At 38.1% G+C, this 27,709-nt stretch overlaps 1 protein-coding gene across 7 annotated transcripts in view; it reads left to right on the forward strand.

The window, feature by feature from the left end:
* Window positions 1-27,709, forward strand: part of LOC145530572 (uncharacterized) — a 414,567-nt gene that overhangs the window by 124,637 nt on the left and 262,221 nt on the right. The window lies entirely within an intron of this gene.

Raw genomic sequence — 27,709 nt, forward strand, 5'->3', positions numbered from 1 at the left:
TCAATACTAAAGGAATACTAAAGGAAATCAGTCCTGAATATTCATTGGAAGGACTGAAGCTGAAGCTGAAGCTCCAATAGTTTGTCCACCTGATGGGAAGAGTTGACTCATTTGAAAAGACCCTGATGCTGGGAAAGATTGACAGCAGGAGAAGTGAATGACAGAGGATGAGATAGTTGTATGGTATCACCAACTCGATGGACATGAGTTTCAGCAAGCTCCAGTAATGGTCAAGAACAGTAAAGCCTTGGGTGCTGCAATCCATGGGGTCACAAAGAGTTGGACATGACTGAAGGACTGAACAACAACAAAATGGTTTTGAGTTTTTGTGTGTATATATTTTCCTGTCTCTTGGAAAAGTGCCTGAAGTTTAATTTTGGGGTAATAGGGTTATTGCATGTTTAGCTGTATAGGGAACTTTCAAAATCTTTTCTAAATCAGTAATACCATTTTATACCTTATTAGCAATGTATGAACATTCGCAGTGTTCCAGATCCTGACCAATGCTTTGCATTATCATTGTTTTTAATGCTGGTCATTTTAATAAAGGTGACCAAGGCTTAATTAGCATTTTCCTATGACTAATAATGTTTAGCATTTTCAATGTGTTTATTCATATCTTCTTTTGTTAAATATCCTTTGAAATACTTTGTTCATTTTTTAATGGGTTGTCTGCCCTCTTCTTAAGTTGTAAGGCTTCTTTTGTATTATGGATATAATTTATTTCATATTAATGTGTAGTTTGTTTATTTAATTTTTTGTTGCTTTTTTTTAAAAAAAATATTCATGTATTGATTTGGCTGCATCAGGGCTTAGTTGGAGCACAGGGGATCTTTAAATGTGGTGCAGGGACTCCCTGTTGCCTTCATCCCGCAGGCTCAGTAGTTGAGGTTTATAGCCTCTGCAGCATGTGGGATCTTAGTTGTCCAACCAGGGATTGAACCTGAGTCCCATGCATTGCAAGGCAAATTCTCAACCACTGAACCACCAAGGAAGTCCCACAATATATTTTTTATAAAATGCTTTTTTAATTTTTTTTGTTTGTTTTGCTTAAGTGAAATTATTTTGGGTTTTCTGTCACTTCTCAGACAAATTCTAAACAGAAATTTTCATTGTTATTGTAGTCAGTATCACTTTCAGTTTTTATTCTATCCTTAGAATGACAATTAGCATTCTCTAAATTATGAATATGCCACATTTCTTTATGTCTCCTGCATTGGCAGATGGGTTCTTTAACACTAGCGCCACCTGGGAAGCCCATGAATGTGCCAGGCAGGACAGTATCAGGAGGATCATCTATTTAAGGGCTTCCCTGTTAGCTCAACTGGTGAAGAATCTGCCTGCAACAATGCAGAAGACCCCAGTTCGACTCCTGGGTTGGGAAGATCTGCTGGAGAAGGGATAGGCTACCCACTCCAGTATACTGGCCTGGAGAATTCCATGGACTGTGTAGTCCATGGGGTCACAAAGAGGCAGACATGACTGAGTGACTGTCACTTCATTTTCATCTGTTTAAAATCATCATCACCTACAAGTTGATATTTGGAGTTGTCAGAAAATTTCTGTGTCTACTGAGTGCATTCATGCGTATTCAGTTGCTTCAGTCATGTCTGACTCTTTGTGACCCAATGGACTGTAGCCCACCAGGCTCCTCTGTCCCTCAGATTCTCCAGGCAAGATTACTGGGGTGGGTTGCCATGCCCTCCTCTAGGGGATCTTCCCAATCCAGGTATCAAAACTGCTTCTCCTGAGTCTCCTGCATTACAGGTGGATTCTTTACCACTGAATCATCTGGGAAGCCCCTACTAAACAAATTAAAAAGAAATGTCAGTTGATAAATACATGTAAGTTTTTCTTTTAAATTTCTGGTTAAATGGTTAAGAAAGTGAAACACTTATGCCAACTTATTTGTATAAGTACATGTGTTTTATTCTCTTGGTGCTAAGTTTTTTTGTGCTTTATTTTTTAAGAGGTTGGGAGGGAGCAGATGGATAAACAAAAATAAAAATTTTGCAGTTTCAGATTTGAGTACCATCAGTTAGTTTTTCACAGAAAAATGCCATGGACAACTAAATATAATAACTGAAAAGGTGATATATCACATAACAAAATTAAATATAGCATAAGAAGATCTAGAAAGAAATACTATTTTATCTGAACCTTTAGAGATGAGAAGATTGTTCAAGAAGTGGGGATAAAGGATGAGTAGACTAAGAAAGAACAAAGAAGGGAAACGGCAGACTGTTCTAGAAGGAGAGTATAACTTTGGTGTGAATTAACAGGTGATGAGAGATAACTTGGAGCCAGATCTTAGAAAGCTTGAGAGTCTTAAAGGAGGTTGAACTACATTCTTCAGGCAGTGGGGGTCTCTCAGAGCACTGGAGGGCTCATTCCAACATACTTTGGATCAGAGGATTGGAAATGTGAGGGGTAGATTGGAGAAAGAGAATAGAAAAGCCCCCTATCCAACTGGCTTTGGATAATATGAACTTGACCTAGAGTGTTAGGACTAAGATGGGAAGAGAAGGACTGTTTTCCACTTTCATTTCCCTAAGATGCTCAGTTCATGTATGGACCGTTCAGGGTATCTACAATCCCTTAACTTTGTCTTTTTTTTTTTTTTTTTTTAATGTAAAGCCTCACTTCTTTACAAGCTCTTCAGAGCAACAGGAAAGCCTTTTGCTTCCATATACATGGGAACCGTCTGTTTATTATTTGACTCAGCAGAGATATCTTCCTGGAAGTCATCTCCCCACCATACACTGCTTGATACACTTCTACGCTTCCTTGAAAAGGAGAGCAATGAGCAAACAAATGTAATTTAATTTAAACTAAAAAAAAAAAAAAAAAAAACACAAATATGATTCAGATACAGAATCACACTGTAATTCATGTAGGCAAACCATTTTAAAAGATTAGGTTACTAAAATTAATTGGAAAGTTGAGCAGAATTTAGCTCCTGTGAAGCATTCATTATACAAAGGCGATGTGTTTGTTTCTCCAAACGATTACCAACATTGTATGAGTTTTTGTACCTTAGTTATTTTCGGGGGCTTTCCTGGTAGCTCAGACAGTAAAGAATCTGCCTTCAATGCTGGGGACCTGGGTTCGAACCCTGAGTCAGGAAGATCCTTAAAGAAGGGAATGGCAACCCACTCCAGTATTCTTGCTTGGAGAATTCCACGGGTAGAGGCACCACCTTGTGCCTTTATAGAACCTATCACCTCATTCCTTCAGGTCTTTCTTTAATATGGAAACTTTCTTTAATACGGAAACTTGGCTTTTTTATTTCTTTTCTTTTGGCCTCGCCCTTGGCCCTGGTACCTGTCACTTAATTTCTAAAGATTTCTGTAGTTTCATTTTTCTAGAATCTTTTTCTTTCTCCAACTAGTTGTATGTATCACATTGATCTGAAGAAATGCTTTCCACATATTCCTACAATGTTCAAGGTCATTCACTTCTGTAATATTTCTAAACCCCACTGGAACTATATAATTTTTAAGTTTGTCAACAATCTGGGCATCCCATTCGCCTACTGTTTCATTCCTTTATCCCAATCCTTTTTCCTAATGAGGTGAGTCCCGTCTGCCCACCTCCTCCATATACACCTCTCTTCTTTATTCATACTTTACACCCACACAGGGAGTGCTTTGGGTGTTCTGGATGCAGTTAGAGCAAAGTCTAAACTTTTGCATGACACAAAGCCATGGTGGTTTAAAAAGGAATGTCAGTGATGTTTAGGTTGCTTCCAAGTCCTGGCTGTCATAAATAATTCTGCTGTGAACATTGGGATGCATTTGTCTTTTCGGATTATGGTTTTCTCTGGATAAATGCCCAGAAGTGGGATTGCTAGGTCATATGGCAGCTCTATATGGTAACTCAACATTGTAGGAGGGTTCCCTTTCCTCCACAGCCTCTCCAGCATTTATTGTATCTAAATTTTTGATGATGGCCATTTTGACTGGTGTGAGGTGATACCTCACAAACAAACTGTGGAAAATTCTTAAAGAGATGGGCATACCAAACCACCTGACCTGCCTCTTGAGAAATCTGTATGCAGGTCAGGAAGCAACAGTTAGAACTGGACATGGAACAACAGACTGGTTCCAGATTTGGAAAGGAGTACGTCAAGGCTGTATATTACCACCCTGCTTATTTAATTTATGTGCAGAGTACATTATGAGAAACGCTGAGCTGGATGACACACAAGCTGGAATCAAGATGGCTGGGCAAATATCAATAACCTCAGATATGCAGATAACACCACTCTTATGGCAGAAAGTGAAGAAGAATTAAAGAGCCTCTTGATGAAAGTGAAAGAGGAGAGTGAAAAAGTTGGCTTAAAACTCAACATTCAGAAAACTAAGGTCATGGCATCTGGTCCCATCACTTCATGGCAAATAGATGGGGAAACAATGGAAACAGTGAGAGCATACTAAAAAGCAGAGATATTACTTCACTGACATAGGTCCGTCTAGTCAAAGCTATGGTTTTTCTAGTAGTCATGTATGGATGTGAGAGTGGGACTATAAAGAAAGCTGAGCGCCAAAGAATTGATGCTTTTGAACTGTGGTGTTGGAAAAGTCTCTTGAGAGTCCCTTGGACAGCAAGGAGATCCAACCAGTCCATCCTAAAGGAAGTCAGTCCTGAATATTCATTGGGTGGACTGATGCTGAAACTGAAACTCCAATCCTTTGGCCACCTGATGCGAAGAGATGACTCATTGGAAAAGACCCTGATGCTGGGAAAGATTGAGGGCAGGAGGAGAAGGGGATGACAGAGGATGAGATGGTTGGATGGCATCACCAACTCAATGGACATGAGTTTGAGTAAACTCTGGGAGTTGGTGAAGGACAGGGAAGCCTGGTTGCTGCAGTCCACGGGGTCACAAAGAGTCGGACACGACTGAGTGGCTGAACTGAACTGAACTGAGGTGATACCTCATTGTAGTTTTCATTTGCATTTCTAATAATTAGTTACGTTCAGCATCTTTTCATGTGCCATTTGCAGTAACATGGATATATGTTGAGATTATCATACTGAGTGAAGTTAAGTCAGAGAAAGACAAATATCAGATGATATTGCTTATATGTGGGATCTAAAAAAGTGGTATCAATGAACTTATCTACAAAATAGAAGTAGAGTTACAGATGTAGAAAGCAAACTTATGGCTACCAGGCATTAAAGGGGATGAGGGATAAATTCAGTTTAGTTCAGTTGCTCAGTTGTGTCTAACATTTGCAACCCTGTGAACTGCAGCATGCCAGGCTTCCCTGTCCATCACCAACTCCCGAAGCTTGCTCAAACTCACGTCCACCGTATCAGTGACACCATCCAACCATCTCATCCTCTGCTGTCCCCTTCTCCGCCTGCTTTCAATCGATCCCAGCATCAGGGTCTTTTCCAATCGCATCCGGTGGTCAAAGTATTGGAGTTTCAGCTTCAGCATCAGTCCTTCCAATGAATATTCAGGACTGATTTCCTTTAGGATGGACTGGTTGGATCTCCTTGCAGTCCAAGGGACTCTCAAGAGTCTTCAACACCACAGTTCAAAAGCATCAATTCTTCAGCACTCAGCTTTCTTTATAGTCCAACTCTCACATCCATACATGACCACTGGAAAAACCATAGCTTCGACTAGACGGACCTTTGTCAGCAAAGTAATGTCTCTGCTTTTTAGTATGCTGTCTAGGTTGATCATAGCTTTTCTTCCAAGGAGCAAGTGTCTTTTAATTTCATGGCTGCAGTCACCATCTGCAGTGATTTTGGAGCCCAAGAAAATAAAGTCTGTCACTGTTTCCATTGTTTCCCCATCTCTTTGCCATGAAGTGATGGGACCAGATGCCATGATCTTAGTTTTCTGAATGTTGAGTTTTAAGCCAGCTTTTTTACTCTCCTCTTTCAATTTCATGAAGAAGCTCTTCAAATCTCTGCTTTCTGCATAATGTTGGTGTCATCTTCATATCTGAGGTTCTTGATAGTTCTGGCAATCTTGAGTCTTGGGAGATTGTGATTGACATATACATATACACAGCTAATAAGGATCTACTGTATAGTACAGGAAACTCTGCTCAATACTGTGTAATGGCTTTATGGGAAAAGAATAGAAACAAATTAAAACTTGAAATATGTGTGTGTGTATATATATATATACACATATATATATGTTTCACTTTGCTGTACACCTGAAACTAATAGACTGTAAATCGACTATACCCCTGTAAAACTTTTTAGAACATTTTAATGTAACCATGTATACGCAGAGCAGTGAAATAAAATTCAAAATATTTATCTTTGTTTAAAAAAAAGAAGAAGAAGAATGTTAATCACTGGCCTGTACCTCCCCTGAGTGATGTGCCAGTAGACTGCTCCACACGAGCGTTCAGAGATTCTAATTTCTTTAATGGTCTAACTTCACCATAATCTAGATTCATATCTTCATCTCTGTTACTAAAGCTAGATACAGACACATCTATGTTGTAGTGATGGTGAAGAGGAAATTAGTGAAGGCCATCCAAGAAATTTTCTGTTAAGCAAGGCGAAAGCTATACATGTCAGTTCTTTTCAGATCCATTTGGTGAAGACTTAATTACCTGACTGTAAAATGACTCACAGAGGAGGACTGAAAATGTATACTCTGGATAGAAAGCCATATTTCTTCTTTAAGCTCCATTATTATGGCAAATGAGAAGATGAATTTTGCTGGCCAACTACCAGTCATGGATATGCTCCTCTTTATTGATTAAACTCAGACCCATCTTTAACATTTCCTAATCTTATTTCTTTTCACAGTTTCAAATATTTCTCTGTCATCTGACTTAGAAAATATATTTTACCTTCTAAAAGTTAACTTTATTGATGTATAATTTAACTTATTAAGTGATTACATTTTAAAACACATATTGATGAGCTTGGATGAATGGAAATATCCATGTTATTCTGACCACAATCAACTTATAAAAACATTTTCATCACCCAGAGTTCTCTGGTTAACCCCAGTTTAGCTGACCCCTGCTCTGCTTTCTATCACGCTATACTAATGGAGTCATAATGTGTATGCTATTTTTTATCTGACTCCTTTTCATTAGGAAAATGAGTTTATTTATAACACACACATACATTATATAAATAAATTTGAGGTGGTCATACATTATTAATTTTTAATGGACTTTCAGTGAACGTCTACCTTTTATAAGATACTAAGATACTGTGTTGCATGCTAAGTTATCAAACCTGGTAGTTTAGTCGAATCACAAAAAAGATATAAATAATAAATGAATTCCTGAGAAGACCAAGCCTTAGGTAGTCAATTTCAGTTGTTCTGAAATATGGGCTTCTTTATATTAACAGTCTGAATTTTTATTAAAAAATTATGCAGAGAAATCCAAAGAATTTATATTAGTATTTTACTATCAAGGACGTGAGCTACATAATTAATTCACAATTTTAGTCAGATGACCAAATAACCATCGATGGTGTTAAGTCATATTGATAATTTATACCCTTAATAAGATGTGGTAAGAATGACACTTCACTTCTGTGATCTTCCTCCTAAAACAACATAACCACAGTCTAATCATGAGAAAAATTTTAGCAAAATCCCAGTTGAGATACTTTCTGTGAAATCTCTGACCCATCCTCTTTAAGACAGCCAAGAGCTTTGCAAACAAGGAAAGTCTGAAAAACTGAGATGTTGGTTTTATTGGGTCTCTATGTGTTTTGTTTGTACTTTATTACTAAAATACAATATAAAAATAAAATTAGATAAAAACTTCCTGGTAAAAAATTACTATAAATCCAAAATTAATTTATGAATTAGATACAAATGACAAAAGGACAAAACTACTAAAATTCAATCAGAAAGATTAAGGTTATTGTCTATTGTTTTAGATTCTTTGTCTTTGGCTTAAACTAAATTGTTAATCACCAAATATATAGAGTGAATTTATACTATGATAGGTCACTCACTGTCCTATTCTTTCTTCTTTTTTAAAAATTACTATTTTGTTTTCCATTTAAAGTACAATGAATTTTTCACTCATAGTTTACTATGACATTATTCAATCTTCACTTCTGTGTCAAGCATCACTTCCATACCAAGTTTTCCTTTATTCCTAACTTTGCTTTTAAGAAAAGCGATGTAATATAATGCATACTGATGAGACCCTCAATACAAAGAAGTGTACAGAGTGAGACCACTATTGGGTGGTTGTGCATGCTGCATGCTTAGTCACTCAGTTGTGTTCGACTCTCTGCAACCCCATGGACTGTAGCCTGCCAGGCTCCTCTGTCTGTGGGATTCTCCAGGCAAGAATACTGGAGTGGGATGCCATTTCCTTCTCCAGGTGATCTTCTGGACCCAGGAATTGAACCTGGGTCTCCTGCATAGCAGGCTGATTCTTTACCGTCTGAGCCACCAAATACTGGGTGGCTGGGTGGCTGTACTAGGTTATAAACTTGTCTTTCAAATGGTCAGTCACATACTTCTGTTATTTTTTAACATAGTTACTAAAAGTGTGAAAGCTGTCAATTTTAAAGTTTATGGAGAAATCTGAACTCCAGAAATGAATGGGCACACCTTCCAGTGTAGAAATATTGTTCTAGAACTTACCATGATGATTTATAGATGAGTGCTGAGAATTCACTACAGATTTTGAAAAGTGCTTCTGAAAGTTTAAAATAGAAATATTTCACATCATGTATTTGTGTGGAGGAAAAAACTGGAGGTATGGAGACCAAGCAAACAAAACTGAATTCAAACGAAACAAAACTGAATTCCAGGTGTGAGGGGTGGGGAGTAAGCGCTCATACTAGCTCAGTGATGTAGTGAGGTAAACAGAATCAACACACTTAGGCGACAGCTTGGAAATAGAGGTTAATGTTAACATTAAGATTTTCTGACAGGATTACTGGGAGAATGAATATTGTATTGGTTTTCTATTGCTGCTTTAAAAATTGCCATAAACCTAGAGACCTAAAGCAATACCAATGTATTTTCTCACTGATTCGGTGGGTGGAAAGTCTGGAAAGGGCACTGCTGAGTCTTCTGTTTAGGGTCTCCCTGGGCTGAAATCCAGGTATCAGTTGCAACTCTGGTCCTCATCTTGGCTCAAGAGTCGCTTCCAAGCTCACTGGTTTGGCTGCATTCCTTTCCTGATGGCTGCAGGGGTGAGGCCCCTTGTTTCCTTCTAGCTGTTGCCCTGGGTCCACTCTGAGCTCCTATTGGTTTCTTGCAATGGGACCTGAAGGCCATTCACTGCAAGGGTCTTGGCTTGGCCTTACTGGTGTGCAGCAGTCCCCAACATCCTCTTCTGCGGCCTGCTGGAGAAAATTCTGTGCTTTGAATGAGGTCCCCAAGATTAGATCAGACCCACCTCAATAATGTTCCTATTTTAAAGTCAACAGATTCGAGACTTTAATTACTTCTGCAAAATCCCTCCCCAGAAGCACCTAGAGTAGTGAATAGACTATTTGGTTTATCTGAATAAGTAGAAGTTGTGTGTACACCAGGGACTGAGAACCTTGGATTTGAGGGTGAACGGCATCTCAGAATTTTGCCTATTACTATACTTCTAGGAAAATATGAAATTCAGAGAGGTGAACAGTCATACTCAAGTAGTAGTTAGAATTTTCAAACAGGATACCAAGACACAGATGATTACTATAGACTGTACAGGTAATATAGATGAATAAAGGTGATGGAGTATTAGAAAAATATTACAAAATTCCAGCAATAAAGGAAAAAAAATCTCAGTAAATCAGTGCTAGGAGATGACCCTCATACAAATTAGAGTTGCTATGAGAGAAAAAATGCCCAGTTTGCCAGATCTTCAGACTTTTTAAAAGAAGCCAGAAACTCAGGGTTCATATAGCTCCCAATTTCCAAATGTTGGCAACTGTTTTAAAAGATTTATAACTGTGGACAGGCCAAAGTTATACGGGCCAAACAAAACACATCTGAGGGCAAAATCTGGCCTGTAGCCTGCCAGGTTCCGACCTCTGCTTTACAATAATAGGATTGATTTTTTAAAATTGCTTATTAAATCTCTCATTAATGTGTAGTCATACCTTGGGCTGGTGTTCAGAGTAACTCAGACTTTTTTTCAAACTAACTGAACGACCTGAAAATTACACTTTATGCTCCCCTAAGTTAATTTAAAATGTCCTAATTACAGGTATTATGTAAGGTTGCTGCTGTAGAAAACTGAAATTTGAAATCTTGCTATTTTTAGAAGTTAGGAAGAGATTTGTAGAAATTTAATGTGATTGGTATTGCTAATAACTGTTGATGAAAGTAGAATGGTAGAATTTGTCATGCAGTTGAATTCAGATTTATGAATAGATGGGTCAAGAGGAAAAGAAATAAACTCAACTTATAGCTGGACGTTTTACTTAATTTCAAAGCTTCATAACAGGGCTTTGTCACATTGCCAATAGCATTTATGTGGTCAAGCGTACATATGTGTGCACACATGTGTATATATACAGGTATGTATGTGATAGAATACACGCTGCTATAATCACCAGGAATCAGGACTCTGAGTCAGATTCATTAAATTCATGACCTCTCCAGTTCTGATATTTATGTGCTTAGTCACTCAGTCATGTCCGACTCTTTGCGGCCCTATGGACTGTAGCTTGCCAGGCTCCTCTGTCCACGAGGATTCTCCAGGCAAGAATACTGGAGTGGGTTGCCATGCCCTCCCCTGGGGTGTCTTCCCAACCCAGGGATCAAACCCAGGGATCAAACCCAGTTCTCCCGCGTGGCAGGTGGATTCTTTACCATCTGAGCCACCAGGGAAGTCCTCTGATATTTAGCTGTGCCATTAAATTTCCTAAGCCTCACTTTACTCTTCTGTCAAATGGGGCTAGTAATACTACCCACTTTTTTATGGTTTAAAACAATATAATACATATAGAACCCTTAAAACAGTGCCCATTGCAACAGTCCATAAATATTAGGTAACAGAATTGTGTATAAACATGTTTATTCATGTAGATATGTACATGTTACTTTTTATTTATGCTAATAAACTATTACTTAATATATTTAGCAGAGCCAGAGGAAACAATTCTACTTGAAAATCCTATTTACAGGGTTTTGGGAATTTTTCAGATTAATATAAATATTTTTATGTTAGTTCATTTGATTAATGACCAGAGCTAGAAGAGGAATATTTGGAGGAGAAAGGGTATTTTCAAGGTCATTCTGAGTGATATTTATTGGAAAGCTAGTGCTGAGGGCATCATTCAATTATGGAGAGTACAGAACAGGAAATTGCACACAGCATACGTGGATGGGATCTCTGCAGGCAATGACATCAGCGGACAAAATTCATCTGCAAGAAAGTTCGTGCTGTATCAAAATCACACACCAAGAATGCCCATTATCAAACCTCACACCCACTGAGTCATGAGAAAAGACGTAATTCTTGAGTGGCAATAACTATGCATTCAGGATATTTCCATTCCCAGCCAGTGGCAATAAGGCATCATGTTTGCCCTTGAGAGAGAGAAAGTTGTTTGGCACAAAAGTGAAGTTAACAAATATCTAAGAGAGAAGATCTGGGCTTTAGCGCCATTCTCAGGGTCTTTCAGATAAAGGTTTTGTGGTGGTAAAATTGTCAAGTTCAGAAAACCTTTTCCTGTTGGCGTGTTCCATCACTGTTGTGTGTGACTCTTCTCAGTGACTCAGTTCACTTGATGATCTGAGATCATCATTTATACTCATTTCTCTCTTTAGTTCAGGCCTTTATCATCTGCTACCTGGATTATTGGAACAACATTGTAATTGATTTTCCTGATTCCGGCCTCTGAGCTCTTATATGTGACATTCTCTCAGCCATCAGAATGGCCTTTCAGAAATGCAGTGGTTATCATGCCCTGTCTATACTCCAGCACAGTTAATAGCTCCTTATTGTCAATAATGATCTAAAGTTAAAATGCAATGGATTCCTTTTGTCGTTTATATTGTATCCCAATCCTATAAGAATACTGAACTCATTCTGAAGCTTTCTCTTTGACTTTCAGTGTTCTGCTTTATTAGGTTAGGATCCACTTGTAATTCATGATGTATTCGCCTCTAGAAAATCTGCCCTCCCCAGAACTTATGTCATGTGAATGCCACCCCTGAGGTATGATCTTATGATTGATAACTATAATGATCATCTCTCATATTGAAGAATGCTATGTGTCACACTCTTGACTGAATGTGTCATACGAATTACCTTTATTTGAGCTTCACACCCCTTCTGAGAGGATATTTTTTTTTCTGTCCCCATGTTGTTGAAGAGGAAACTGACATTTGGGGAGATTAATAATCTATGCAATGATGTAAGTTTCACTGTCTGGACTTGAATCTACATGTTTACAGTAAGAAGGTCCTTATGGCTCCTACAGACATTTATTTTTGTACCAACAAACGTATTTTGCCTCATCATGTTGCCCTTTGTAGAATGTGTTTGAATCTGTCTCTCCAATTGATTACTTACCTTAAAGGTGGAAACTGACCTCTTTGTTGCTCCAGACCTAGAAAAATTGTGTTCAATATATTTTAAATAAATTCAGTGATGCACATCTCCATATAGTCCTATAATTAAAAAATATATATATGCGATCTGAAAAAGCTACAACTTTACATATTATCTTCTTTGATTCTCGTCGTAAGATACACAACAGATATTATCATCCCATTTAATAGATGAAGAAACCAAGGTTTGAAGATATGAGGTTCTTATCAGAGATACTCACTGATAGTTACTAAGGGCATGAGCAAGTATTTGAAAACAGATATTGTGTTTCCTAAATATAATGTATAATGCTCTGTGATTAACCCTGCAATTTCTTTTATTAAAATATCAAGGTTATACACATTTGAAACAATCTAGATATCAGAATAAAAATTTCATCTCTCCTGAAGATATGTAGCAATGTTTAAGATTGGAAGTGAAGGAAACGGCAACTCACTTCAGTATTCTTGCCTAGAGAATCAACACGGACAGGAGAGACTGTGAGGGTACAGTCCATGGGGTTGCAAAGAGCTGGGAATGACTGAGCTACTGAGCACACAAGACTGGCAGAGAATAGTCGTGCTGCTTGGGTCCACAGTCACAAATTATACAGTCGAGGCCACAGACTTAAAACAAGTATAACCTCAGAAGTTATTTTTTTCACTTATTATTTGTTTAGGGAGATAGTTCTTCTCCTTTAGTACTTGAGAATGTTGTACTAACTACTTCCTTCTGGCTTCCAAGGTTCCTGATGAGAAATCAGTTGTCTTTTTATAGTTTGTTTGTTTATTTTTTAACTGAAGCATAATTGCTTTACAGAATTTTGTTTTCTTTCAAACATCAACATGAATCAGCCATAAGCATGAATAGGTCCCTTCCCTCTTGAACCTCCCTCCCATCTCCCTCCCCATCCCACTCCTCTAGGTTGATACAGAGCCCCTGTTTGAGTTTCCTGAGTCTTACAGCAAATTCCCATTGGCTATCTATTTTACATATGGTAATGTAAGTTTCCATGTTACTCTCTCCATACATCTCACCCTCTCCTCCCCTCTGCCCTGTGTGCATAGGTCTGTTCTCTATGTCTGTTTCTCCATTGCTGCCTTGCAAATAAATTCATCAAAACCATCTTTCTAGATTCCATATATATGCGCTAGTATACAATATTTCTCTTTCTCTTTCTGACTTACTTCACTCTGTATAAGCTCTAGGCTCATCCACCTTGTTAAAACTGACTCAAATGCATTCCTTTTTATGGTTGAGTAAGATTCCACTGTGTTTATGCATTCATCTGTTGATAGGCATCAAGGTTGCTTCCATGCCCTAGCTATTGTGAATAGTGCTACAATTTCCAAAATATACAAGGAGCTCATACAAGTCAATACCAGAAAAGCAAACAACCAATCAAAAAAATGGGAAAAAGACTGAAGCAGGCATTTCCCCAAAGAAGACATACAGATGGCTAACAAACTCTTGAAAAGATGTTCAACATCGCTCATCATTAGAGAAATGCAAATCAAAACTACAATGAGATATTACTTCACACTGTCAGAATGACCATCATCAAAAAGTCTACAAACGATAAATGCTGGAAGCAAGTGTGGAGAAAAGGAAACCCTCTTGCACTGTTGGTGGGAATGTAAATTGATACGACCACTGTAGAAGACAGTATGGAGATTCCTTAAAAAACTAGGAATAAAACCACCATATGACCCAGGAATCCCACTCCTAGGCATATACCCTGAGGAATCCAAAATTGAAAAAGACACATGTATCCTAATGTTTATTGCATCCATTGTCTTTTGAATCATTTAACCCTGACAACATTTCTTTCTCTCTGCTTTCAAGACTTTTTCTTTGCCTTTGAGTTTTCAGAACTTTGATTATATTGGATCTTTCATGGATGTATTTATATTTATCCTGTTGAGGGTTTGCTCACTTCTTAAATACATCAGTTTCTGTCTTTTTCCAGGTTTAAGAAGTGTTCAGCCATTAGCTATCAGAATACATTTCAGCACTAATCTCTTTCTCCATTTCTCCAGAGACTCTGGTGACAGAAAGTGTAGATCCTTTGGAATAGCCCTACCGGTTCCTGAGGCTCCGTCCACTTTTCTTCTGTCGGTTTTCTCACTGTTGCTCAGATTGGATCATTTTTCTCTGCTCTCTTCAAGTTAACAGATTCTTTTCTGTGTCCACTGCCTTCTCCTGTTGTACCCGTTCATAGAATTTTTAATTTGTTTTATTTATCTATTTGGCTGTGCTGGGTCGTTGTTGCTGTAGTTGTGGTGAGTAGGGGCTACTCTCTAGCTGTGGAGCTTGGGCTCCTCCTTTGAGTGGCTTCTCTTGTTGCAGAGCACGGGATCTGGGGTGCAGTGGCTTCAGTAGTCACCGCTCCCGGCTTTTAGAGCACAGCCTCATAGCTGTGTTGCACCTGCTGAGTTACTCCAAGGCATGTGGGATTTTCCCCGATCAGGGATTGAACCTGTGTCTCCTGCATTGTCAGGTGGATTCTTTACTGCTGAGCCACCAATGAAGCTGCTCATAGAATTTTTAAACTTCAGCTTTTGCATTTTTAATTCCTAAAGTTTCCATTTTGGGGGTGACATTTTTTATTCCTTTGATAAGACTTTCTTGTAAAAGTATTAGTGATTGCTCTTTAAAGTATTCCATCAATCATCTTAGTGATTGATCATTAAATTATGTTTACAACAGGTGCCTTAAAATCCTTGTGAAATGATTCCAACACTTTGTCATCACAGTGTTGACGTCTGTTGATTTTCTTCTAGTTTAATTTGAGATTTTTTTTTTTTTTTGGTTTTTGGCCTCAGTAATTTTTGATGTATCTTGGATATTTTAGATATTATGTCACAAAGATCTGGATCTTATTTAATCTTCTATTTTAGTGGCCCTTCTCTGACACCCTAGCAAGGAGGAAACTGACAGGATTTGGTGAGTGGGGTGACGATACAGGCCCCTTCGCAGGTCTCAGCTGGGACTGGAGGGGTACCTCATTAAGGGGTACCTCGTTACAGTTCTTCATGTGCCTCCATTGACACTTTGGTTGTATGGGAGGGAGAGGACCCCTTAATTCTAGGTGAGGATGAAATCCCCGATGGCCAAGCGGCCGTCTTTGAAACAGCTGTGATGAGGGATGAGTGAGCATCATTGCAACTAGGCAGAGTTGGGAATCTCAGCTTTCACTTGTGCCTTTGCTGGCAGTGGTGGTACTGGGGCCATGGTTTTTTTCAAGGTATTTATTTTCTGTGTTGGCATGACTCTGCTTTTCTAGTCTCTTGCTTAGAGATAGCAGCTTCCCTTGGCTTTTTTGATCTTTCTTCATTGGATGTTTCTAGGTTGATGTCTTCTTCAGCACCCAGTCTGAAACAGATGAAGCAAAACGTAAACCAGAGACTCATTCATTTAGTCTCTAGGTTCTTAGAAGGCTTGCCCTTTTTTTTTCTTCTCCATCTTGACTAGCGATCACAGCAGGAGTAGTTGTAGAGTAGTTGATAGAATTACTTAAATTGATTTAAAATGAATCTGTCAAAGGCAATGCTATGGAGACACTGAAAAAGCTCCGTGTTTTGAAGGACAAATCGGGAGAGAGATGAATAGAACAAGTATACAGAGATTTAAAGACGGGGAAGCTATTCTGCACGGTACTATAATGGTGTGGATATGTGTCATCATACATTTGTCAAAACATATAGTAGACACAACACCAAGAGTGAATTCTAATGTAAACTGTAGACTTTGGAGAGTAATGATGTATCAATGTAGGTTCATCAGTTGTAACAAATGTACCACCCTGATGCTGGGTGTTGATTGTGGAGGAGGGGGATCTTGAGGGAAATCTCTTTACTTTCTGCTCAACTTTTTTGTGAATTTAAAACTGCTCTTAAAATAGTCTAATTTTTTTTTTTTAAGAAGCAAAAATAATATAGCATTTTAAGAAAATATATATGTTGTTGAGGAATTTGAAAAAGAGACCAATGGATGTTTTTCAAGGAGTTTTGCTTTGAACATGAGCAGAAAGTGAATGGTAGCCAGAGGAAGAAGTGGGGTCAAAGAAAGCTTTTTCTTTTTTGAAGATGGCATCTATTAAAGCAGGATATGTGGGGCTTCCCAGGGGACACTAGTGGTAAAGAATCCTTCTACCAGTGCAGGAGACTCAGGAGATGTGCGTTCAATCCCTGGGTCAGGAAGATCCCTTGGAGAAGGGAACGGCAACCCGCTCCAGTATTCTTGCCTGAGAAATCCCACGGATAGAGGAGCCAAGTGGAGTACAGTCCATGGGGTCATAAAGAGTCAGCCATGAACAACTGAGCACACACAAAGCAGTATGTAGCAGAGAAGGACAAATGGAAAGTGTATAGAAGAGAACACGATTTCCAAAGCAGAAAGCCTTGTGTACGTGAAAGGGGATAATATCCAGATGTACAAGAGAGAAGGCTAAAATTGGAGAAAGAATTTAAGATGAAGAGATAAAGGTAGTTAGTTGGATGAAGAATCATAACAACACAAGAAGAGAGCCTTATGAAGAATTATCTCATATTTCCTTTAAGTCATGAATACTCTGTATCATTTTGGTGTTATATTTTTATAACCACAGGTGCTATTAACTTGCCCTGCAAGGTCGGATAAAATAAACTAGGAAAGCTGCTCTGTTTCCAAATCAAAATCTAAATCAGGTTGAGATTTACTATGAAAATCAAATAACGTCAATATAACACAGGTTAATATCCAGGAAATAAGATTTTATTAGACAATATAAATAGATATTGACTTAAAATGCACTAAAAATGACAGAAATTCAATAAACCATGTTTACTTTCTTTGAAACGATCCCCAGAAAAGAATAGACTCTCTCTATTTTGCTCATTTAGAGCCATTCACCATATTTAGCTTTTGGTAGATCAGCAACAGTTAGCTTCTTTTTCTTACTTGACATTTTTAAATTTCGTGAAACATGGGAGTTCATACTTATTAACTACCTAAGCTATTACTTTTCTGCAAAGAACTTTCCCTATTTCCTTTTCCTACTCTACAGTTTTGGTCAAGAGAATGAACTTCATTAAGTACAAGAACAATAGACAACATTATTGGTTATTTCAATGGCAGATAAGTTAGTCAGTTTAAAGGAATGAAATGCCAGTTCAGCTGTGAGGTGGTGTGATGTGATGCTGGAAGCTTCTGAACATATTTTATGCTTGACAGTAATAATATTGAATTAATATGTCCCTGCAAGGCTTAGAAAATCTGGTTCAAATTTAGCCCAATTTATCAAGGTTTGGCAGAGTTATAAGAATTAACAAATCATGCTGTGACTTAAAATTAGCATTATGAATATTTAGGAGCTGTTAAAACTGTGGGATAAATACATAAAATGTCACTGTCATCATATAAAAACAGAGTTTCAAGCATAAGAGAGGAAGGTTTATTACACAGTCCAGTATAGTATAAAATATAGCATTTGATTTTGCTTTTGAGATCAATGTGTTCATAATTTTTTGAAATTAGTAATAAAATGTCTTCCACATCTGCTGCAAAGATGTCAGCTCAGGATATCTTTCTGTCCTCCAATCTGATTGTCCTTTTCATTACTCATAGCACATAGAAAATATACAGTGACACTCCATCCTTTTAACAGGCGGGAGAGAGTCCTTCCACAGAATGTTTCTCCTTTGTCCTGCTGTAGAATCCATAGGGGATCTGAAGATTATACTCAGTTGTTTGAACCGTCACTGAATAAAAGTAGAAAATGCAATTCTTTGAAAAATGTATATGGCATACATTTGTCCCTTGTAAATCCGGTGTCTACACTTTTATGTCAGCAGATTATAAAACTTTTGTTTTCATTTTACTTCTTTGATCTGAATTTAAAATGAAAAAAAAACCTATCTAAATAAAATCAGAAAAATGAAGTCAAAGAAATTTCATACAGTGAAAGATGAATGGTTATATCCATAGAGAAACTGTGATAAGATTACTTATGAGAGATACTTGGAATTTGAATCTTATGGAAAGCTTATAAAATTTTTCATGAAAAAACAGTATTTTGGTATATATGCAGGAATAAAGACTGGAAATGGCATTGCTGGTTAATTCGTAGATCAGTGATTCTCAGTGGGAGTGATTTTGCTGCTAGGGGTCATATGGCAATGTCTGGTGATTTTTTTCTTATTGGGAAATAATTGACGTGTAACATTATATTAATTTTAGAGGTACAGCATAATGATCTGATATTTGTATATATTGCACAAAGGTCATAATAACAACTGTAAGCATATGTAGTTTCAAAAGTATTGTGACAAGAATTTTTAGCATCTACTCTCTTAGAAACTTTCAGATTTATAATAAAGTACTACCGAGCAATGAGCATGAGCTTGGGCAAATTCCGGGAGATGATGAGAGACAGGGAGGCCTGGTTTGCTGCAGACCATGGGGTTACAGAGAGTTGGACATGACTGGGTGACTTAACAACAACAACTAGTATCTGTGGTCACCATGCTGTACATTCTCATTCACATAATTTATTTTATAAGGAAGTTTGCACCTTTTGATCCCCACCAATTTGTTCTCTATATCTATTTTTCATGAAAAATTTTAAGTGAGTGTTGTCCTCAGTAAGTATTTTTGTCTATCTTTAAAGATAAAATTGAAGCTATTAAAGATAAAATTGAAGCTATTAAAACATATTTTTAGCCAATGAGCGCTTTCTTTCTGATTGCTTGGCCATTTCATGTAAAGCTTTTTTCAAAAATCCTAGTCTAATTTGAATTGTCTTGATAATTCAAGTTTTTGTTTTACATTGTACACATGATTTAAGCATTAATTAAATTCTAACTTGATGCTTTCAAGAAGAATATAAAGAATACACCTATATATATTTCAAACATTGGGATTTATAGGGGGCATCAGTTGAAAATGAATCATTTGAAATCACTCTTCCTTTGGAGACACAGTTGAGGGATTTTTGTTGGTCTAAACAGAAGATTAGAACTAAAGAAAATAAGATAAAATAAGAATTATACGCTATTATAAATGTAGTTTTGATAAAGGTAGAGTGAACTAATACTAACTGTACTAACAAAATTAGGTAATTTCTCTGAAATTATCAAAACATGATGATACATGAATCCAGTGTTAGTGAGCGTATTGTCATGGGTGTAAAGACAAAACAAGAAGAAAACAAACAACAAGACAACACTTTATTATCATTACAGGTAACAAGCAAAATAGCTCTGCCAGATTTTCAATTAAAAAAATATATCTCATACTGCTGTGAAGTTTTCCAGAATTGGTGCCATAAATCTTTTGACCAGAAAAAAACTGTAGAAGAACACTTGGGAGGAAGAAACCCTGCTAATTTGGAGTAAAGAGGGGATGCCTCTTTGACCAGTCCTTATGTAAGAACGGGGTAAATTGGCAGAATTGTTTTCCAGACACCTCTAATTCTTGGAGTGATGAAGAGGGGGCATAAAGAGATAGGGGTCTGCACAGTCCTGCGGGAAGAACTTTCTTTCTAATTGTCCTTGGTGGTTTGCCATATCATGAGAGTGGAGAAGAAAAATCCAATCAAATTACAGAGTTAATTTAGTAAAAACATAAATAGATAAATAAAGAGGAGTGGGGAACAGGAACTCCACAGGTATTGTGTCTCTTTACCACGTGTGTCCCCTTGCCTGCGGTCTCTAAAAACTGAAGAGGTGATCTAAGTAAGTCATGGCCCTGTCTGTGTTCTCTGGGCATAGAGAATAGAGAAAAAGGAAGTAGGGGAGGGAATTCAGACACAGTAATAGCACTGTGACCTTGATTAGAGCAAAAAACAGACCGTGTCTTGCTCAGAGAGGAGTGATTACTTATTTGCACTGACATGTGTTATATGAACATCTTGTCAGACGCTCTGGGTCTGTCATGTGCTGTAGATCTTGGAGGAATTGAAGCTTCTTGCTATTGTCCTTCTGAGAGCTTGAGCCCCAAACAGATTTACTGTTAATGAATCATTACTTGTGGTCAGTAGTCCTTGAGTCTATCATTTTAAATGAGTGTTGTTAAATGAAGGCTCTTTACATGTATAAACCTGTGTTTGCCAAAGGTGAATTTGTGCGTTTTTTAAGTTTGTATACACATTTGAATAATTCATTTTGCAATCCAATGCTACTTTAGTTTTAAAGGCGCTTGCCATAATTGAGGACATGCCTTAAGTACAGAAGTTATATATTTGAACACACATTAGCACAGGATTTGAGCAGCAGGGGAAACTAGAATGCACGTAAAGCAAAGCTGAAAAATTAGAGGGCAAGTTAAGGATGCTAAATTTAAGTTGGAGCAAATAGTTTTCAATATGTTTTTTTTTTTTTTCATCTCCAGTATCTCTCTCTCTCTTTTTTTTTTATAACAAATAAATGGATCAGGAAATTTGGTACCAAATTGTCCAAAATGATATCTAAGTTTTTCCTATCAGAGGATTCATGCCATGAATAATCCAAAATGCTCTCATTTTTTAGCCTTATATATGGTATCTAGTTTGTTTTATGCCCTCTGTAAGGCTGAGGATCAGATGCACTCCAGATAAACAAGGATGTTTACAGATCTACAAATTGTGATACATACCCTCCAAATGTCCTACTTGAAAATAGGTCAGGCATAGAAGATAGTGATGCTGGAGTGACATCAGTAAGACGCCAGCACAGGAAGCCCTAACCTTCACTCCTCCCACAGAAACACGGATTCAGTAACAGCACAGATCCTGGTTCCCTTTGTGAGAAATAAGTTAAACCAGTTAAAGGCTTCTGTACCTCAGGTAATTCCAATCCCAAAGAAAGGCAATGCCAAAGAATGCTCAAACTACCGCACAATGGCACTCATCTCACATGCAAGTAAAGTAATGCTCAAGATTCTCCAAGCCAAGCTTCAACAGTTCGTGAACCATGAAATTCCAGATGTTCAAGCTGGATTTAGGAAAGGCAGAGGAACCAGAGATCAAATTACTAACATCCTTTGGATCATTGAAAAAGCAAGAGTTCCAGAAAAACATCTATTTCTGCTTTATTGACTATGCCAAAGCCTTTGACTGTGTGGATCACAATAAACTGTGGAAAATTCTGAAAGAGATGGGAATACCAGACCACCTGACCTGCCTCTTGAGAAATCTGTATGCAGGTCAGGAAGCAACAGTTAGAACTGGACATGAAACAACTGGTTCCAAATAGGAAAAGGAGTACATCAAGGCTGTATATTGTCACCCTACTTACTCAACTTATATGCAGAGTACATCATGAGAAACACTGGGTTGAAGGAAGCACAAGCTGGAATCAAGACTGCCGGGAGAAATATCAATAACCTCAGATATGCTGATAACACCACCCTTAAGGCAGAAAGTGAAGAAGAACTAAAGAGCCTCTTGATGAAAGTGAAAGAAGAGAGTGAAAAAGCTGGCTTAAAACTCAACATTCAGAAAACTAAGATCATAGCATCTGGTCCCATCACTTCATGGGAAATAGATGGGGAAACAGTGGAAACAGTGAGAGACTTTATTTTTTGGGCTCCACAATCACTGCAGATGGTGACTGCAGCCATGAAATTAAAAGACGCTTGCTCCTTGGAAGGAAAGTTGTGACCAACCTAGACAGAATATTAAAAAGCAGAGACATTACTTTGTCAACAAATGTCTGTCTAGTCAAAGCTATGGTTTTTCCAGTAGTCCTGTATGGATGTGAGAGTCAGACTATAAAGAAAGCTGAGCGCAGAAGAATTGATGTTTTCTATCTGTGGTGTTGGAGAAGACTCTTGAGAGTCCCTTGGACTGCAAGGAGATCCAACCAGTCCATCCTAAAGGAAATCAGTCCTGAATATTCATTGGAAGGACTGATGTTGAAGCTGAAACTGCAATACTTTGGCCACCTGATGCGAAGAACTGACTCATTGGAAAAGACCCTAATGTTAGGAAGTATTGGGGGCAGGAGGAGAAGGGGACAGCAAAGGATGAGATGGTTGGATGGCATCACCAACTCAATGGACATGAGTTTGAGTAAACTCTGGGAGTTGGTGATGGACAGGGAGGCCTGGTGTGCTGCAGTCCATGGGATCGCAAAGAGTCAGACTGAGCGACTGAACTGACTGACTGACTGACCTCAAGTAACCATAAAACCAGCTGCATCAAAGTAACTAGGAAAACCATGGTACCTTTTTGCCATAGTGCCCTGGCGTAGTGCCATGTTATCGATCATACAAAAGAATAAAATTGGAGCGCTATCTTACACCACACATAAATATTGTCTCAACTGGAATTAGAGACTTAAATGATTGCATTAGAGATTATACCAGAGCTGTATCTATAAAACTCCTAGAAGAAAACTCTCAGAAGAAGGGAAGGTATTCATGACATTGGTTTTAACAATGACTTCTTGAATATGACACCAAAAGCATAAAAAGCAAAAGCAAATAAAGGCAAGTGGAACTACATCAAACTGAAAAATCCCCTGCTGGTGCCTACTTGCTTAGTTGCTCATGTCTGACTCTTTGTGACCCTTTGAATTGTAGCCCACTATGCTCCTCTGACTCCAGTACTCTTGCCTGGAAAATCCCATGGACGGAGGAGCCTGGTAGGCTTCAGTCTATGGAGTTGCGAAGAGTCGGACACGACTGAGTGACTTTACTTTCACTTTTCACTTTCATGCATTGGGGAAGGAAATGGCAACCCACTCCAGTGTTCTTGCCTGGAGAATCCCAGGGACGGTGGAGCCCGGTGGGCTGCCGTCTATGGGGTCGCACAGAGTTGGACATGACTGAAGTGACTTAGCAGCAGCTGCAGCAGTAGCAGCAGATGCTCCTCTGTCCGTGGGATTTTTCCGGCAAGACTACTGGAGTGGGTTGCTACTTCCTCCTCTAGGGGATATTCCCGAGTCAGAGATTGAACTTGTGTCTGCAGTCACTTACAAACACCTCTGCCTAGTTATACCATCAGATACCTAAACTCTTCCAAACTGGCATGAACTCCATGTTCCATGTACTTACTACAACTGATGCGGAATTGTGCTCATCAAGATATCTGACAGAGCGTTCTTATTGGGTTGGCTAAAAAGTTTATTCTGTTTTTTGTTTTTTGTTTTTTTTCCTGAAGATGTTATGGAAAACTCAAACTAACTTTTTCGGCAAGCCCAGTATCCTTCTTGTATGAAATGCAAAAGTAGTGTTGGCAGTGGTTTGCTATTAGAAATTTGGCCCTTGAGGCTTCCCATAGTAACTTGTTGCAGGCTTTTGGGGTAGTGTTAGCTGAGGGTGTTTCTTCCGATAATAAAAGATTATTGTTAAGGAATTTCTTATTGCTTTAGTGTCTAATTCTACCCAACACTCTGTGTTCTTTGTAGTCTTTCCTGATAATCCTACCTTTTAATCTTTTTTATAGTTGCTACTTCTTTCTTTTAAAAGGGACTTTTTTTTTTTTGAATGTTGAAAGGTCAGAATTGTACCAGTTCATTTAAGGAATATGTAGCCCTCTGCACAATCTTTACAGAGTGACCACCTCTTTAAAAAACATACTTGTCCTTCTTTGAATTCCTGCAGATAGTTTATGTTTGCATATTTACATTTTACTCCATGGCTTCCTCTGGAAAAGAAATATGGTCATGCCACTGCACAGCTTGCAAATTCAGCTTTGGATTTCTCTGTGGAATCCTGCAGATGCAGAGAAATTAAATATGGTAGAATTATATAGGAAATGAATGATCTGTAAATTCATTTGAAATGCTCATAGGCACCCCTTTCCAAACTGGGGTACTTTGCGCGATACGCTGCATTGGTTTTCTGGTATGTCACATCACATTGGGTCTGTACGTCTCATTATGCAATGCTAGCACTTTATGGTGCTGTTGCTTTTGTGGTGACACTGTGAACATAATGTAATGTGATGTGCCATGGCTGTGAAATGCCATTAAAGTATGACACTCTAGAGACTCCGTGAATCATGCCCATTTCACTTCTGCAGTTTCAGGAGGCAGAGAGAACCGCAGGAGGCTCCTGCCTTGCAGGGATTATCTGAATTTATCTATCTCACTTGAGTCGTGGAAGTTAATGTATTGGTAGATGGCTAATACTGCTAATACTATGACCATTTGAAACACCCTCCATAATAAGAAACTCGCTTGTCCCTAAAATTTGTTGTTGTTACACTTTTTCATTTTTAGAATTATGGGGCAATAATAAAAGAAAGTCTCTGTGTCATCTGACCCTCTGCTTTCCTCATGTTTACAAAGAAGGGAGAAAATGGCTCTTTCTAAACCTGGCACTCGCCTGGGAGTATGGGTCAATGTAATTGGGACAATTCAGAGGTTTGTGACTATTATTGATAGTAGGCTTTACTTTTCAATCACTTGCTTTATCATGAATTTTCTGGTCCACGGAGACCTTCAAAGTAGTATTAATACAATCTTGGGTCTTTCTTTCTTTTGATTCTACGCTGTGAGGATTTGTTGTAGAAAGAACTTGCATGTCATATCACGGAGTTGGAAGAAGACATGCAACCTTTTCTGCTTAGCCACAATTTTGGCATCTTTAATGGAACAGAAACATTTCTTTAAAACAAAATCACTTTTTTTTAGTTGAGCCATGCAACATTTTTATTCCCCTACAGGGATCAAACCTGTGTCCCCTGTTGTGGAAGCACAGAGTTTTAATCACTGGACCACCAGGGAAGTCTCTCTTTAAAACCAGATTTTGTTGAGAGCCAGTCAAGATGGGGTCCATGGCAAAAATGCTCTGGTGGCTACCATTTGTGTTGAAATAAATAATGACTCTGGTTTTTTAGAGACTGGATAACTTACATCCAGCAACAATGATACTTCAAGTTATATTCCATTTGTAAGATATTACACTTTTGTAATCATGATCTACATTAACTCTCACAATAAACATATACACATTATTGTATTTTATAGACTAGGAAACTACCATTGATCCAGATTTATTCATTGTCCCAAGTTCATTTCGGACCCAATCCTTATTGCTATCTTTACCTCATCTGGTCAAAAATTATTAGGGAGGTATTTCTCTCTATTTATTTATGTGTGTGTTTTAATTGCAATATCAAGAAGGTATTCACCATGACATCAAAAATATCATCCTGATGCATTTGTGCAAAACAGGCCACTTAGTATAAATGTTTCCACAAGTTGTTTTATCATTAGCTGCAATCAGGATGCAAAATCCTGAGAGATGTGTGTTTCCTAGGTGACTAATGTCATCAGTAACCGTTTGAAATCCTCTTTGGACTTACCTGTGATGAAAGAAACACGCACAGAATATGAGCAGGTTCAGAGGGAGGAGTCCTCTGCTGTTCATCAGCAAAGCCTCTTTTTTCATTTTACTCCCAATTTTCTCTTACATATTGCTTATTTTTACTATCTTCAGAAATCTAATGCTGCTTCACATTTTTTTTCTCCCATTATCAGGTTAAATGACTTCATTTTATACTTACATATAGTTCCATAAATGATATATTTCCTGAATTAATTAAAATATCCCTTCCATTTCTTGATGAAAAATGTAGGGTATAATGTAGACCAGCCCTCATATAAAACTTGATCTTGATGTCAACATTATTCAACTGTAAGATGATGTTTTCTAATCCCATTGAATTCAATATTGGGTTTTGTCAATGAATGAATGCATCCTAATCTTTCATGTCGAAGTTCATGTGCTTATAATGTTTATTAAGACATTAATAACTTTGAAATATTCATATAAAGCATCCAAATTACTGGCATGATAATATGTTGTAGGAGTAGTCCCAATTAAAATAGTTCCTGCTTAGTAAATTGGCTTAATTAGCTCTCATTTATCTCCATAGGATATAGAAGTCTTTTATGAAAACATAGATGTTGTAACTCCAGTTAGAAATTTTTTAGTAAAATGATTATAAAATATTTTCAATAGCTGTGGGGTGTGTGTGTATGTGTGTGCGCTAAATCAGACAGTAGGGATGCGAGATAAAACTATCGTGTCCAACTAGCTTGGACTCATGGCCCATGGAACCCCTTCATGCCCTAGCTTTATTTGTAATTCTATATACTTTAAATATCCAAGCTTTGGGGCTTCCCTGGTGTCTCAGTGGTAAAGAATCTGCCTGTCAATGCAGGAGACACGAGTTGGATCTCTGTTTGGGGAAGAAGCCCTGGAGAAGGATACAGCAATCCACTCCAGTGTTCTTGTCTGAGAAATCCCATGGACAGAGGAGCCTCCTAGGTTACCGTGCATGGAGTCACAAAAGAGTTGGACACAAGTTAACGACTAAACAATACAAGCTTTTACTTTCACTTTAGAATCACTCTTTATATTTTTGGCCAGTCCTTCTATATTAGATTTCTATTGTTGCATATCAAATTACCCCAGACTTAGTGGGTTTGCATGGCACACATTTATTATTTCACAATCTGCAGGTCAGGATCCAGACAAAGGTTACCTCAGTTCTCTGTTCAGGGTCTACCTACGTGGAAATCAGGCTGTGTTCTTATTCAGAGGCGTGCCAGGGAAGAGTCCACTTCCAGAATCAGTCAGGTCATTGGCAGAATGTATTTCCTTTGGGCTGCATGACTGAAGGTCTTCATTTCTTACTAGTTGTTGGCGAGAGACCCTCATGCCCTACCATGTAGCACTGTCCGTAGTGGATTACAATATGGCTGTTAACTTCTTCAAGGTCAGCAAGAGCATCTCTGTCTCCAGGCTACTAGGATGGTGCCTTATAATGAGACATAACCATGGTAGTGACCTATTCTGTTGCTTAAAAGCAGAACATACTTTCCACCTCCTCTCAGGGGAACATGATAATAGAAGATGTGATTAACTGAAGTTTCCCTTAGAGTTTGTACAAGACAGGATGCTCCTCCCATTGCATGGCAGAAATTCATCCATTTAAAATACATCGACTATGTATTTTATCCAAGTTATTCTGTGTTTCATTGATGAAATGGAAGCATTGCAGTATCCATTTTCAGAGATGAGAAAAGTAGAGTTAGAGAGTTTTGTGCATGTGTCCAAAGTAAAAAGCTTATAATTAGCAAAATGAATTTTTTAACTGAGGTCTAGTTAAAACCAAAGCACCCATACTCATTAGAGGTGTTTTAAGGGCTTCCCCAATGGTTCAGTGGATAAAGAATCTTCCTGCCGTGCAGAAGACACTGGGTATACAGGTTTTATCCCTGGGT

The sequence above is a fragment of the Giraffa tippelskirchi genome, chromosome 12, assembly GCF_054371585.1.
Source record: "Giraffa tippelskirchi isolate mGirTip1 chromosome 12, T2T-mGirTip1v1.2.pri, whole genome shotgun sequence".
Lineage (NCBI taxonomy): Eukaryota > Metazoa > Chordata > Mammalia > Artiodactyla > Giraffidae > Giraffa > Giraffa tippelskirchi.